The sequence below is a fragment of the Triturus cristatus genome, chromosome 12, assembly GCF_964204655.1.
Source record: "Triturus cristatus chromosome 12, aTriCri1.1, whole genome shotgun sequence".
Classification (NCBI taxonomy): Eukaryota; Metazoa; Chordata; class Amphibia; order Caudata; family Salamandridae; genus Triturus; species Triturus cristatus.
In genome coordinates, this window is record NC_140595.1 from 753,147,390 (window position 1) to 753,160,778 (window position 13,389).

The window sequence follows — 13,389 nt, forward strand, 5'->3', positions numbered from 1 at the left end:
CTGCACTAGCCAAAGTGGTCCCTCAGGCCTCTGAGGTGCCACTGGCAGCATGGCTGGCGCTATGCATGGATGGTGCAGGGGCATGCATAGACAGGCTTGAATTTGGCATGCGGGCAGTGCGCGAGGGTAGCGTGCTGCAAAAGTGCCTGTAATCGCTGCACGGTCATTCCTGCATCTGCCTTATGTAGTCTCCCAAAAAGACTAGAACGACACCCAAAATGGAGGTTGGGAAAACTCCCACTCTCACAGGACGCCTGTCTCTATTTCAAAAGAGCAAGGAAGTGTCATAATGCCTAATTTGTTATATTTATAGGTGCTGGAGTGGAGGGTGGATGTTCAAAATAAAGTAACATAAAGTAGATACTTGGCTAGAAATCAGTGTGATCCAGCCAGATCTCTTATCCGGAAGTTATTCTTGAGCTGTATCCCAGCCAGTGACAGTGACTCTTCCTGACAGTGTACTGGTGAAGTGCTCTGACACCTGAACACAGGAGAGCTGCTGCACCAGCCCACAGCATGTTTCACTGTGTTGCCTGGAGGTGGAGACCTGAACTGATTTTTGTTTTTACATTTTTATATTCTTAGTATTTCTGTGGGTCGAAGCATGCTCTGTGACAATGTCAAGTATATTTGTCCATGTAACATATTGTATATGCATGTACACACTATGCAAACAGATTTTTTTCACCAAATAATATTTTGTATTGCTCACCAGAACCCAATTTATCTGTCTTTGAATAACAAAAGCTTGATTAAAAAATGACAAGGTTTGGATTTCATGCTTTGCAGATTGCATGTAGATATTTGAAGGGGGCTGCCATATTCACTCAACTATGTTGCAACTGTACCTTGTGACTCTTGTTAATATAAGGACCTTTGCAACAAGCTCATTAACCCACTGTGTTAGCTTCCATAAAACCCATATTTGATCAGAAACTGCAACACTAACCGTCTGTGCTATGTTTGATGCTTCAAACCTATGACGAGAAATGGAACACATATTGGCTGAAGGCTCTAGCCCACCTGAAAGGGCAGAGACTAAGACTAAGAGAATAAAAGGCAGAAGGACCAGGAGAATCAACAAAAGGAGAAGAAAAGGGCCACTTGAAAAGGGGCACCAGCAGGATCAGGGGGTCCAATACAAGTAAGAGCAGGTGGGCTAGGTCCAGGTAGACCTGTTGTCAGGACTACGAGCAATCGCAGAAACATGTGCACTGTAGGTTGGAAAGATGGTGGAAAGTTGAAGGATGGGGAGTTGGAAACTGCATGCCGGTCAAAAAAAAGTTCAGGTTAACTCCCCACCTTCTGGTTACAACTAAAAATTATGTGGTATGGGGATAGATACAGTATAGGAGACTAGGCGTAAGTCATGTTATTCCGTGTAACACAATTATCCCGAGTTAACCAAAAATCCCAAGAAATTATACGCAATTACTCAAGAGTAATTCTGTATTTACAACTACATTCTTAGCGCAAAAATTCACCCTTGAGTTCAAAATGGGGATAAGGATGCATTTTGTAATGAGAAATAATGGTAAATGCAATTGAACACAAACAGTGAGCGTGAGCAGCAGTTCTAGCTTGCTAAATGTGTTCTCTTGTCAAGATGTTTTCCCCGAATTATTCTTAATTATGCAAGCAGGGTATAGGTTCCCCTTAGACAGTTTTTATTCACAGACCACCACCCTCTCTCAACATTCCCTCATTCATCATTACAGCAAAAACAGAAGACCTCCGACAAAGAGCTCTCTGGTGTGGCCCGTGAGTATTGCAGCCCCAAACCCACGAAGAGCAAAGCCTAATGATGAACTATGTCACCCATTCAGTTGTGTGAGTTCTCTATCGTCTGATCATTAGGATCCTCCCCTCCCCAGATATAAGCTTCCAACCTCCATTTTCTTTATCTTTTTTGGAACAGCCCTCTCTTTTTGTATAATTGTAATTGAAATTCTGCCCAGACCTTTTGGAACCCCTTTTTAGGTCTTGCCTAGGCGGCGATTGCACTGTCTCATTGAGACATGCAGTATATACTATAGCGTGGAAGCTTTCTAGAAGCTCACCCACTCTCCGCCCATTTTTTTAATTGGCTTACATCCTAAATGATGCCTTCTGATTGGTTTTAGGCTTGTTAGTCCCTCCTCCTGATGGCCATGTTGTCATCTGTATAATTCCCTAGCTATTGGCCCCTTTACTCCAACACTATTTACTGCCCTGTGCCCCCCGCCCCCTCCCGCAGTTCGTCACTTCTCACCCCATCACCCCTCCACTCCCGTTCGTGCCTTCTTAAACGCCCACACTCCCATTTGTAATGCAGCACGTCTCGCCTATATGCGAGTCGTATTGCATTGCAAATGCTTGTTTTAAACTAGTGAGCAGTCATTTATAAGCACGCCCACCTCGCAGTTTGTGCCACTCTGAGCAAGAGCCCACCCCGCATTGTGGTTGAGCGGGAGCCCACCCCACATATTGTGTTCCTTGAGATGGGAGCCCACCCCGCAGTTGTGTTCAGTTAAAGGGGGGAGCCTACCCTGCACTTTGGAGCCAGAGAAAACAGCATGACCCGGAAGTCAGGTACCCATGCCTGCTTGTAGGCAGGGCCCGAAAAGGAAACGCGAAGACCGGAAGTCAGGTGTCTCGCGCCTGAGTGTGTGCAGGGCTCCCGTGCACCGAGGAGAGCCCCGCCCAGCGGCCAGAGAAAGACAGAGCTTTCCCGATTGCTCTGATGCCAGAGAGGGAGATCGGAGCCTCACAGGCTTCCAGAAGAAGGACCAGAGCCTCGCGAGCTCCATGCTGCTGATTGCTGCCTGCCCCCAGTTCCCTGCACAACACAGCCTGGTGAGTAGGACCTGTCGGGTGCATTTTTGGTGCCGAGTGGACCAGCAGGTCGCAGCGAGACTCCCAAGCAGGAGGTGGAAAAAGCAGCAGTGGCAGCACGAAGTCTCTGGATCTGTTGGGTCGGTTGGCTACATTTGCCGGAACTTCTAATCCAAGTTTCCTGTGTGTAAGCCAAATAGGCACAGTCATACGTGCGCTGCTAGCACAAATGTGTCATACATGCAGGAGGGCACGTTTATATAGCGCTTAGTACCTCTGGTGCAGTGTTGCATTAGTCCGTTGTGCTATCTGGCCACTTCGGACACAAAGAGCAGAGTAACATCTGTACGCGTTATGACTCATCTGGAGCTGTGTTTTTTTGCAACACAGAAACTGGGAAAATGGCAGTTTGGTGTTCGAAACTGGCATCTAAACACAAATATCAAAAGTGGGGGGGGGGTCCCAGAACCAGCACCCACATTTGAAATATTTGTAGACAGCCAGGGCGCATCTGAGAGGTTTTCTCGTGCATTTTGCTGGGCCTAATCATTCATTGACCTCGAGTTTTTTTAGGCACAGCTGTTGTGCTGTGGAATGTGTTTTAGTATGTTTGTCGTCGGAGCCCTCAGATGATATCGACGAGCTGAGAAGGAAGCGTGCGCACATGTTTGCCAGTCAGAAGAATGTTTCCGACATGTTCTTACTTAAAAGTGTCTCCACAGTTAAGTCGCACAAGAGTGCCTGTGCCCAAGTCTTGGTTCTAGGCCGAATTCCCTTGACGAAGGCATGCATGAGATCTATGTGGTTCATGGACGAATACAGACAGGGCCTTTTTCTGCAATAAGTTTCAGTGGTTATTTCTTTATTTGCCTTTACAAATAAGCTCTCCCACTGCTTATCCCTGAAACCTGATTCATGAGTGAAATCACTAGATAGTTGACATAAGAGGGGCCGTGTGTAGTGTAGTTAGTACCTGGAAGAAGAAGGTTAAGGACCTTCGGTAAGAGTGCTTTTGGTACCTCTTGACTGTTTCTTGGACCACCATATATGTCTCACGACGTTGTATTACAACATGACAGGAGCCGGAACATAAACAGGTCCACTGAAAGTACGACATTCTTCTGCCAGGGCTGTGTTCACATAACTATGGATCTGCTGCATTTACCACATAATCCATCATCTGCTGCATAATCTAAAGATTTTAACAAAAAAAATTGGATTCTAGTTCAAACGGATGAAAAGTTCCTAAAACTGTGGTAACTTGCTCACGTACACTGGAAGGCCATTCCCAAAGGTTAACTGGTCATCCTTCATCTATTTATTTCTGTATTTGGTTGTAAAACTGCCACTAATGGGGTGAAATCTTTGCCTAGACAGTATTACTATGTGTAAAAATGACAAAATAATTAAGTAATACTATAAAAACAAAGTATTGTATTATGTCGCATAATTTGGCCTTTCTTACTGTAAAATGTAGTCAACCCAGCTGCATATATTGATGCTCCCCTGCCACATAATTCAAATGACCCTGATATAAATGCTATAATAGTGCCCATGCCCCTAAAACAGTCACATTGGCCCTCTATTTGTTAATGGTGTCATGTGGCCTGCATTTTTGGAAAGCACTTTGCAGACAAGTGCCAAAATATCATAATAGTAACTCCCAATCTCTCCTGTTGTTATTTAAGAATACATAGCAAGCTGGGACTTGTAGGCCCATGCTTGCAATAGGAAATGTGTGAAACTACAGGTCTCAGAATGGTCAAAAAACTAATTTGGGACAACTAAATATCGGCCTCATGACTAAGGTCAAATTTGAAAGATGTACTGCTTCTCTGTGTTTGTTTTAATAGCATCACGGTGTTTGAGGCTGCGTGATATCTAAGACTAGATTTTCTTAATCACACTAAACTAGTTATGGCACCCATTGGCATTCTAAAATATAGAATTTATACTCATTGTTTTCTTTGTCTGCATAGGGAAAATTGTATAAGGTACCAAAGGCGAGACCTATTGCATTGCAAATGCTTGTGACAGAGAGCAGGTGCTCGACAATCTGTTGCACTATAACTGAAGTTCTCACACTTTTGCATTATTTTGCACCTCTATTCATATTTGTTGCTTATCGTCATTATCAGTTACCCTTAAATTAATTAGGCATTTAGTCCTTCCTGCCTTTGGTTCTTATATTTCCTATCCTTTGTAGTGCTCCTAGCTGTGCTTCCTTCTCCAAAGTTCATTTTGATGGCATTCTCGGGGTCTTTGCTTGTTTCCTGGTTTGTCCAAAGCTAGACATCACACCATCCTCCAGAGAAACAAGTAAGCTTTTTACCTTTTCCTCATCCTGGAATCATTTTCAAGCAATTTCTGACTTTTTAGTATTCCTCCAAATGGGCAAACCACAGTATTTGTGCTTTAGTGTCATCAAGAAGCTGGTTGTCAGAGAAGGGGCAAAGAAACTCATAAACCGGGAAAGGATTCCTCACTTAACTAACACTCATTCTAATAGAGATAAAGCCCCTGCAAAAGAGTGGCTCAAGGAATTGGCAGTAACTATTTTTAAAGTTCAAAAGATCCCCTGTCTCTTATCCTACTACAAAGGACCTGAGAAATTCTTCGGAGGAGCGCTGTAGCTCGGATTGCTGCCTGGCAGGTTTCTTTTAACCTCCATCTTAGGTACCTCTCGTGCAGGAAATGAAAATGGATTCCAGGGCAGCCACTGACATGGCCAGAGCACATGCTCCATGCAAATCCTACTGCATATATACATGGTAATCAGATCTCTTTCACACATGTCCCACATGGATGGAGTGAAGAACCCAGCTGCATTGCACTGAGAGACCAATGTAAAACAAGAGAGTCCAGAAGGCAAATCTTCTTGACCAGCAGCACGAACTAAGGGGCATATTATCAAGAAACGGTGTTAAAATTATCGCCGAACTACCGCTAAAGCAGCGATAATGGGCTTGATAATATGCCCTTGAGAATTCTCATAGAAGCCCATGTTCTGGTGTCAGCATGGGCTTCTATTGGAATTCTATGCGGCATATTATCAAGCCCAATATCGCCGCTTTAGCTGCAGTTTTCTGCCGCTAAAGCGGCGATAAGTTTAACGCGGTGCTTGATAATATGCCCCCATATGCCTGTCCTGTCAGTATAATCCATTACTGAAACTACCGTCAGTCCTCCAAATCGTAAGGAGCTGAGATTAGCTATGTCCTAAAGAGCACCTGGTGTACCACTCCAGGCCATAAAGGAATGCTCTCGGTTGTATGTCACACAGCACCTTTAGATCACATACACAATTGTGTGCACTGATGCTAAAAATAAAAAGATCAGAAACTTGATAGGTCAATAAAGGACAGTACCATGCAGAGGAACATTTCCATCCCAATTTAGATGGACTTCTTAAGACCGATAGAGAAACCCAGATTGTGAAGTGGGGTCATGGCATGCTGTAGATGATCCATGACCAGTGCCTGAAACCCTGCAATCACCAGCCAGTCATCTAGGCAAGGGGTCAAATAGACTAAATGTAGTCCAACACATTGGCAGTACTGGGACACCACTCTGAAGAAATACATGTGAGCAGCAAGTATTGGAAGATCAAATAGGCATTCTGGAAATTGAGAAAAAATATCCAACCCTGCACATTTAGGGCCAGGAGGACCATTTTTTTCTTTCTTTCTATGTTTTTTTATATAAAGTGCAATGTTCACCAATAGGCACCATGGTGCTAAGAGATTAGGGACTAAAGTTCAGAAAGAAAGAAGGGTACATCAAAATGAGTAATATCAAGTAACAATGTTCTTTGGAATGGAGATAAAAAGACACTAAGTAAACAGATACATTATGAGCTTTTTTTTTTTTTTAAATGATCTGTGGTTCTCAATAGTCTGTAAATAATGAAGTGACCGGTTCCAAGCCTTGGTTGGTAGAAAAAAAAGAATCTTCCTTCTATATGCTTCAGTCTGTAATGCACAACTTCTGCAAGGATAATTGGAGGATGTTCACATTGCGCTTAAAAGTTCATACCTTCTAATGCACACTCTTATAGATGGAGTCCCTTATCCAAAATGTGATTTTGGACTTGGTAGAGTGCTTTCAAATGAGCACATGAGGTGGCAGGAAGCCAATGTTTCTGTGTTTAGATTCAGTAATGTGGTTGTATTTCCTCAGGCTAACCCAATGTGAGTGTTATGAATTATCTGCAGGCACTGGAGGAGTTTATCTGGTAGGCCTAGATAGCAGGCCTTGGTGTAGTCAATTCTGGATAGAATTGACTCAGCTACCACAATGGGCCTGAGCTGAGGAGAAATACTTTTTAAACGTTCCCCTAATAGCTTAAGCAGAAAGTACTACAAGGAAATGGTGCCATTAATTTCAGTTTACAGGGATACAGTCTTATCAAGTTTAAAACCTAGATTCCTAACTATGTCTGCTGACATGAGGGAGACTATAAATGGTGACAATAGACTTGCTGTTTAAGGCAAGCACGGGCCACAGATCTAAATTTCCGTTTTGTTGACATTCATTTAATTTCATTAGCACTCGTACAAGATTGGAGGGCTGAGCAAAATGACCATCGTTGGCACGATTTTCTGACTCTGTGCACTTTACCCCTGATAACAAGAGTAAAGTACATGTGGTTCCCTTTAAAAAACATGATTCAGTTACCTTACCACTGAATGATATATTTAACATGCCTACAAGTCTCTAGCATTTGGTGAAGAAAAGGCACCCAGGGACTGGAGGTAAAATGCTGCCGGTAGACTGCAGCACCTATTGTGGCTTCAGGCTTACCATGGTAGTCTGACCATGTCAGGCTAAAAACCTGCTATCAGAACAGTTAAAACAATCCTTTCAGGCAAGTGGGAAAACTTGCTTTAAGTACTCAAAAGTCACCCCTAAGTACACCTTGATGACCACAAGATAGGATGCCTGATATGTAAAACTAGGGTGTGTGAAATTTGAATAATTTTGGTTTGCATTAATTATGTAAAAGTTCAGCTAAATTACACAAAATGCTAATTTGTCACTTAGTGCTATATTTAAGGGTGAATGTGTGTTTGCATCAATTTTTGATGCAAGAATGCATGAAACGCTAAACATAGTGCAAACAAATAAATAAACTGCCATTTGTGCTCTGTTGTACCCTTATATTTGCTGTGAAGTTTTACAATGAATGGCACATTTGCAATAGATATTTCAGCTGAGAATGGTGTGCAATTAAGCAAAGTGGTGTAATGGCATCATTTCTGACATTTTGCATAACAAGTGTAACTCAAAATCCACAAATAATGCTGGTAAAGTTTTAATTTTGCCCAGACCTAATGCAAAAGAGGAAACTATGTGAAATTAAATTTGGTGTGCTCTTGCTGTGACTAGCCCCAAAAGCTATTTTCACTTGCAGGACTTAAGCATGATCCTGGAAAATGTCAAAATACAGACTATAAACCAAAAGCTATCATTTTTTACAGGAAACAGCTAGAAGGGTCATTCCAAATCTATTATTTGTATCTATAAAACATCCAATCCATTGTTAAAGTTGCATTTGTTTTAAATATATTGGAAAAGTAACTTTTTTAATGGTACACAATTCCTGCCAGAGCCCCAGTCTGTCTAATTAGCATTAGTCTAGGCAGCAGGATGGCATGTGCCTCTCTGACAATCATCTGTGATTTGGTGAAAGTGTCACTTTTTACAGCAGAAGAACTAGGTTAGACATGATTCGAGCTTCTGGGCAACAGTAAATTAGTTTCAGTTGACTTTCGGCAAGAAGGTATCAAACCTCATGCATCTTGGTCGAATTCAGATACAACTTGCTGCCCTGCCCCACTAGAAGAAAAGGGCCTTAATTTCTGATATTGGGTTCCAGTGAGAAAATACTGGCCACCGAAGCCAAGAAAAATATTAAGGCAACTATTTGTAGGAGAGTAGGATCTGCTTCACATGTTTACCCCCACTTTTTGCTGGTGTTTCACTGTTTTTCGACTTTAGTCTGGCTGGGACCCTGCTATTCAGGGCCCCAGCCTAGCTGCTTCCTCTCTAAAATGATTCCATGTACTTTAGGTACATTACAGATTGGATCTGAGGTGCCCTTGTAAGCCCCTAGTATATGGTATACTATGTACTCAGGGCATAGGTACCCCAGAGGCCTACCACGGGCTAAAGCATGTATTATGCCACCCCTGGAAAGCCACCCAAAATGACACAACAGGTCTGCTACTGCAGCCTGGGTAGGGTGGTGCATGCACCCCTTTCAGAGATATACGTTCACTATATCTCACCATATACACACAAATAAACCTATAAGTCACTCCTATGGCAGGCCTTATCAATCCTGAAGGCAGAGTGCTTGGTTCTTATGTGAGAGGGAGCCCCTGCATGAGCAGAGCCCCTCTGCAGCATTCGTAGACCCTTCTCTGATGCTGTTTGTAGTGCAGCCTGACCATATACTCTTAAGTGCATTATAACCAAAAGGTAAATGCTAACTTTGGACTGGCTGCACGGAAACATGTTGTGTTTAGTGTCAAACACCTTGGAATCATACCCCCACACCAGTAACTGGTGTGGGAGTATGATCCCACCATTCTAGAGGGTGAGACATGACTGCACTGGTATACCCGGTAGAAACTTAATAGAGCCCTGGCATCACAAAATGGATGCTGCAGCCACAGACACGGGTCTGGCCTCCTGCTGCTGACCAAACCTCCGGCAGGGGAGGCCTGGACAATAGGTTTCCTGTCACAGGAAGGTGTAACCACCTCCCAGACAGGCTTATGTGTATTGGGGCTGGGTGTGAGCACTCTCTGAGTGCTTTGAAGTCCTGCACTGGGGGCACATGTGGTGTCCCTGTGCATAGTCCTGCTCAAACCGGTTCAGGGTCTTCCAGCCCCTGCTCTGGTGCGAAACTGGACAAAGGAAATGGGTGTAGCCACCCCTTTTTCCAAACCCACCCATAGGTGGGTCCCCAGAGTATGTCCAACCTCCTACCTTAGTATAAGTATGGGACCCAAGTCCTTAGGACTTTAGATTACCCTGGACGAAACTCTGAAGCTGAATCCTGGACCTTCGACGCTCTGCTCAAGACCAGAGGACTGAAGAAATCTCCCTTGGGGTCATGGAGTGACTCCCCTGCTTGGCAGGCACCAACAAAACAATTTGTTGGTCTGCATCATCGAAGCTCCCGCTGGACTCCGAAGTATTTGCAGCCCAGGAAGAGGATTTCCAGACATCTCAGAGGCCGAACCAAGTCCCCAGCAAAGCTAAGACCCGCAGCCCTCGTGAGTAGCGCGGAACCGGAACTCCTGGTGACGGTGCATTTATGCAAGTGCATTGACTTCTCGACGTCTCTTGAAGTCGTGTTTAGGCTGTCTTGTAGCCCCCACCTCGAGCACTGAATCCACTGAAGATAGTTGGCCTGGTCATTCCGAGTGACCCGTGGGCCGCCGTTTTGTGTTTCATCTTGAGGTTCCTTCGCGATCCCTGGTCCATTGACTGGTGGGTCCCTGAGGGGGTAATTTTGCATTTACTTGGGCTTGCCTGGTTGCTCCAGATATGCCCTGACTCCCAACCAAGTGGTGAGTCCCACAGACCTTGCTGGTCTGCACCGAAGCATCTTACTTGTTTCTGTGTGGGTTGCTGTTGCTAAGGCTTGTTGTGTCCAATCTGGGCACCAATGCTGCAGCACTCGACATCCTTTGTGCGACAGCTCGAATCCAGGTCCTGGTCATCCTCTACTCCTCCTGGACCTCGTGGCTGAAGAGTCAAGCTTCACTTCTTTCACCTGAAATCACCCAACATCGGTGGGCATCTGCTCATTGCCTTCCTGGTCACTGGCAAGTGACCCAGACTCTGTCCCCTCTGCTTTCAGGTTCTTCTCATCTTCGATCCAGGCTTGGATCTGTTCAGACTCTTCGCATCTTCATGGCAGCAGCACTTCTTTGCCAGCTCCCATTGAAATCGACGACGTGACCCGACACCAAAAGACACCTATTCACTTGGCTTCCCTGGGTGAGGTAACACGAGTGCTCCGGTGCCCCCGTTGGTGCTAGCCCTAGAACTTCCTAAGTCCAAAAGGGTTTGGTCCTGACTCATTTCCAAGTGTCCCTAATCTTTAAAAATCTAACCGCGACTTTCCCCGTAGAAGGTAACAGGAGCTCGCGGCTGTGTTCACACACAGCACACGGCCCCTGTGGGTCCCCTGGGTGGTTCCTTGGGGTCCCAGCAATTCTACAGGCTCTAGGCCTTGTGTCTAGTTAAGTCGTGGTTCTCATACCACTATTTTAGTATATGGTTTGGCTCGCCCCTAGGGCCTGGCATATATTTGTGCTATTTTACTGTGAATATTGAAGTGTAACGTATGTGTTTTGACCTCTAGTCTCATAAAGAGACTAGGAGGGTGTGTTTAGTAATCAATTCATACATTTTATATATATACCTGGTGTGGATATCTTTAGTTTAGTGACTCAAGAGATTATAGACTGGTAAAACAAGCTGCTTTACATTCTTTCAAGACTTAGCCTGAAGGCTGCTCTCCATAGCTACCACTAGGATAGCTTTTAATAAAGGTTGTCTTTAACCTATAACCAATAAGGGGTTGTTTGGACTGATACCAGGTGCCCACTATAACTAGTGGACAGCGTATATTAGGCCAGCTTCTCACACTATTGGACATATCATCACATCCTGAATGGACAAAGCAACAGCTAAAGTTGTGAGGCACCAATTCACAGCAAAGGAGAGCTATTACTGAGAACATTTTTCCAGATCCACCCCGGTGCTCGTAGGATATGAATATGATGAACACTATGTAGGAAGAAGTATCTATGAAAATACAACATTAAAAACCTCACCCACATCCCATTCACCCCATTAACTAACTAATATGTGCCACCAATAGCATAAAACCACCAGTTTATACTCATTAGTGTCCACTCTGGAATTTGTCATGTACCGGACATAGCAGACATTATCACACAGATCAATTTAGATGCCACACTATACATTTCTTTTTGAAGTGCACACACATCAAAGCTTCATGGTGCTAGTATAAAAAAAAAACAAGTAAAGAACGTATCAGTTTATGGATTAACTAACAAGATCTTCAAGATGCACTTTGCATCACAAAGATATGCATGACAACCATGTTTACACATATCCTGAACATTTATATCTTCAACAGTTCACAAACTTCACCCACAAAACCAGACCAAGCCTTAGCATCATCGAAAGGTCTATGAGACCCTGCTCATTAGGGGAATGAAGCACTCATGTCATTCATACTGCCCTCGAAGCATCCCAGACAGCATTCTTCAATCTTATTTACAGAATCCCTCAATTCAAAGAGGAACTTCACTGAATTAAACTCAGACTTATACCTTCTTTCATTCAGTACACTTTTTCAACTTTACTAAGGAACCTTCACTTCCCAGGTAAATCAAGCACAGAGATAATTAAAGAATCCATCAACACACACATCTATACCTTTGTCATCACCAGATGTACACACTGTGAAGTTAACATGTGCATCTTCATCAAGTTGCCTCATCCTTAAATCACTGAAAGGCCAAAACACTCATGGGTTGGAAAGACCACTATGCCACCCTTTTCCCCATTCTATATTTTCATATCTCCATGCTACATCAGAACTGTATACATTCAAGGATATTTGTTATCTTAATGATGGAAATCATACCAAAAACGTCATAATGTAAAGTTAGATGTTTTACCCTTCATTAGTTGACCCTTGACCTACCCTCAGTCGTAGCTACTAAAATAAAGTTAATCATATTTGCATTTATATTGTAATGGGATGTTAATCCTGATATGGCATGTGAAATAAATTTGCTAAGGATGATTGTAGTGTATAAACAAAGGGAAAATTGTATACTTCTGATTTAAGTTGAGTTTCAGTGGACATGACTAAGTAATTCAACAGAATATTGAAAGTGCTGCTAGAAAGCTAGAAATACAAGGTTCCATTTATACAGAGATTGAATTTCTAAGCAGGGAGAGTGTTGATTCACTGCTGAGTGTGCCGCAATAAGCCTTTCAGAATAGTCCCTAGAGGGGGACAGCTCAATGGTGTGTCTGTACATAAAGATGGTATTCCCAAAAGTTTAGAAGTTAGCTCTAAGTGAGATACTGGTGTTAGTGATTATCTATCTTCTTAGAGGGTCATTTGATCAAGGGTAGACAGTAGAGAACAGAGGTAATGGGCAGAAACTATTTTTATTGGTCATGATGGGCACATCAAACAGAGTTTGAGGAGTTGTATCTCTTTAACCTCTTTTGTTTATCTGACAACATGCCTAACAGAGAGCTACCCTTCTGACTGGCATAAAGGATCCAAAATATAACTTTCCTTTTTATCCTACACAGCTGACCCTCCTATGGGACCCTCACAATATAGGTTCCCCAATTTTTAAAAATCTGGTCTGCATATGACCAAATCCTCTGTTCGTATTTAGAAGGAAAGACTCTTGCCCTGTGAAACCTGACATTGGAAAAAGTGGTCATCACTTTGAAGATAGATGAGTGGTAACTTTTGCTTATAAAATCACTAAATTA

General features: G+C 43.3%; 1 protein-coding gene across 1 annotated transcript in view; it reads left to right on the forward strand.

Annotated features, from left to right (window-relative positions):
• LOC146782703 (uncharacterized) overlaps positions 1–13,389 on the forward strand; it is a 179,022-nt gene that overhangs the window by 69,706 nt on the left and 95,927 nt on the right. The window lies entirely within an intron of this gene.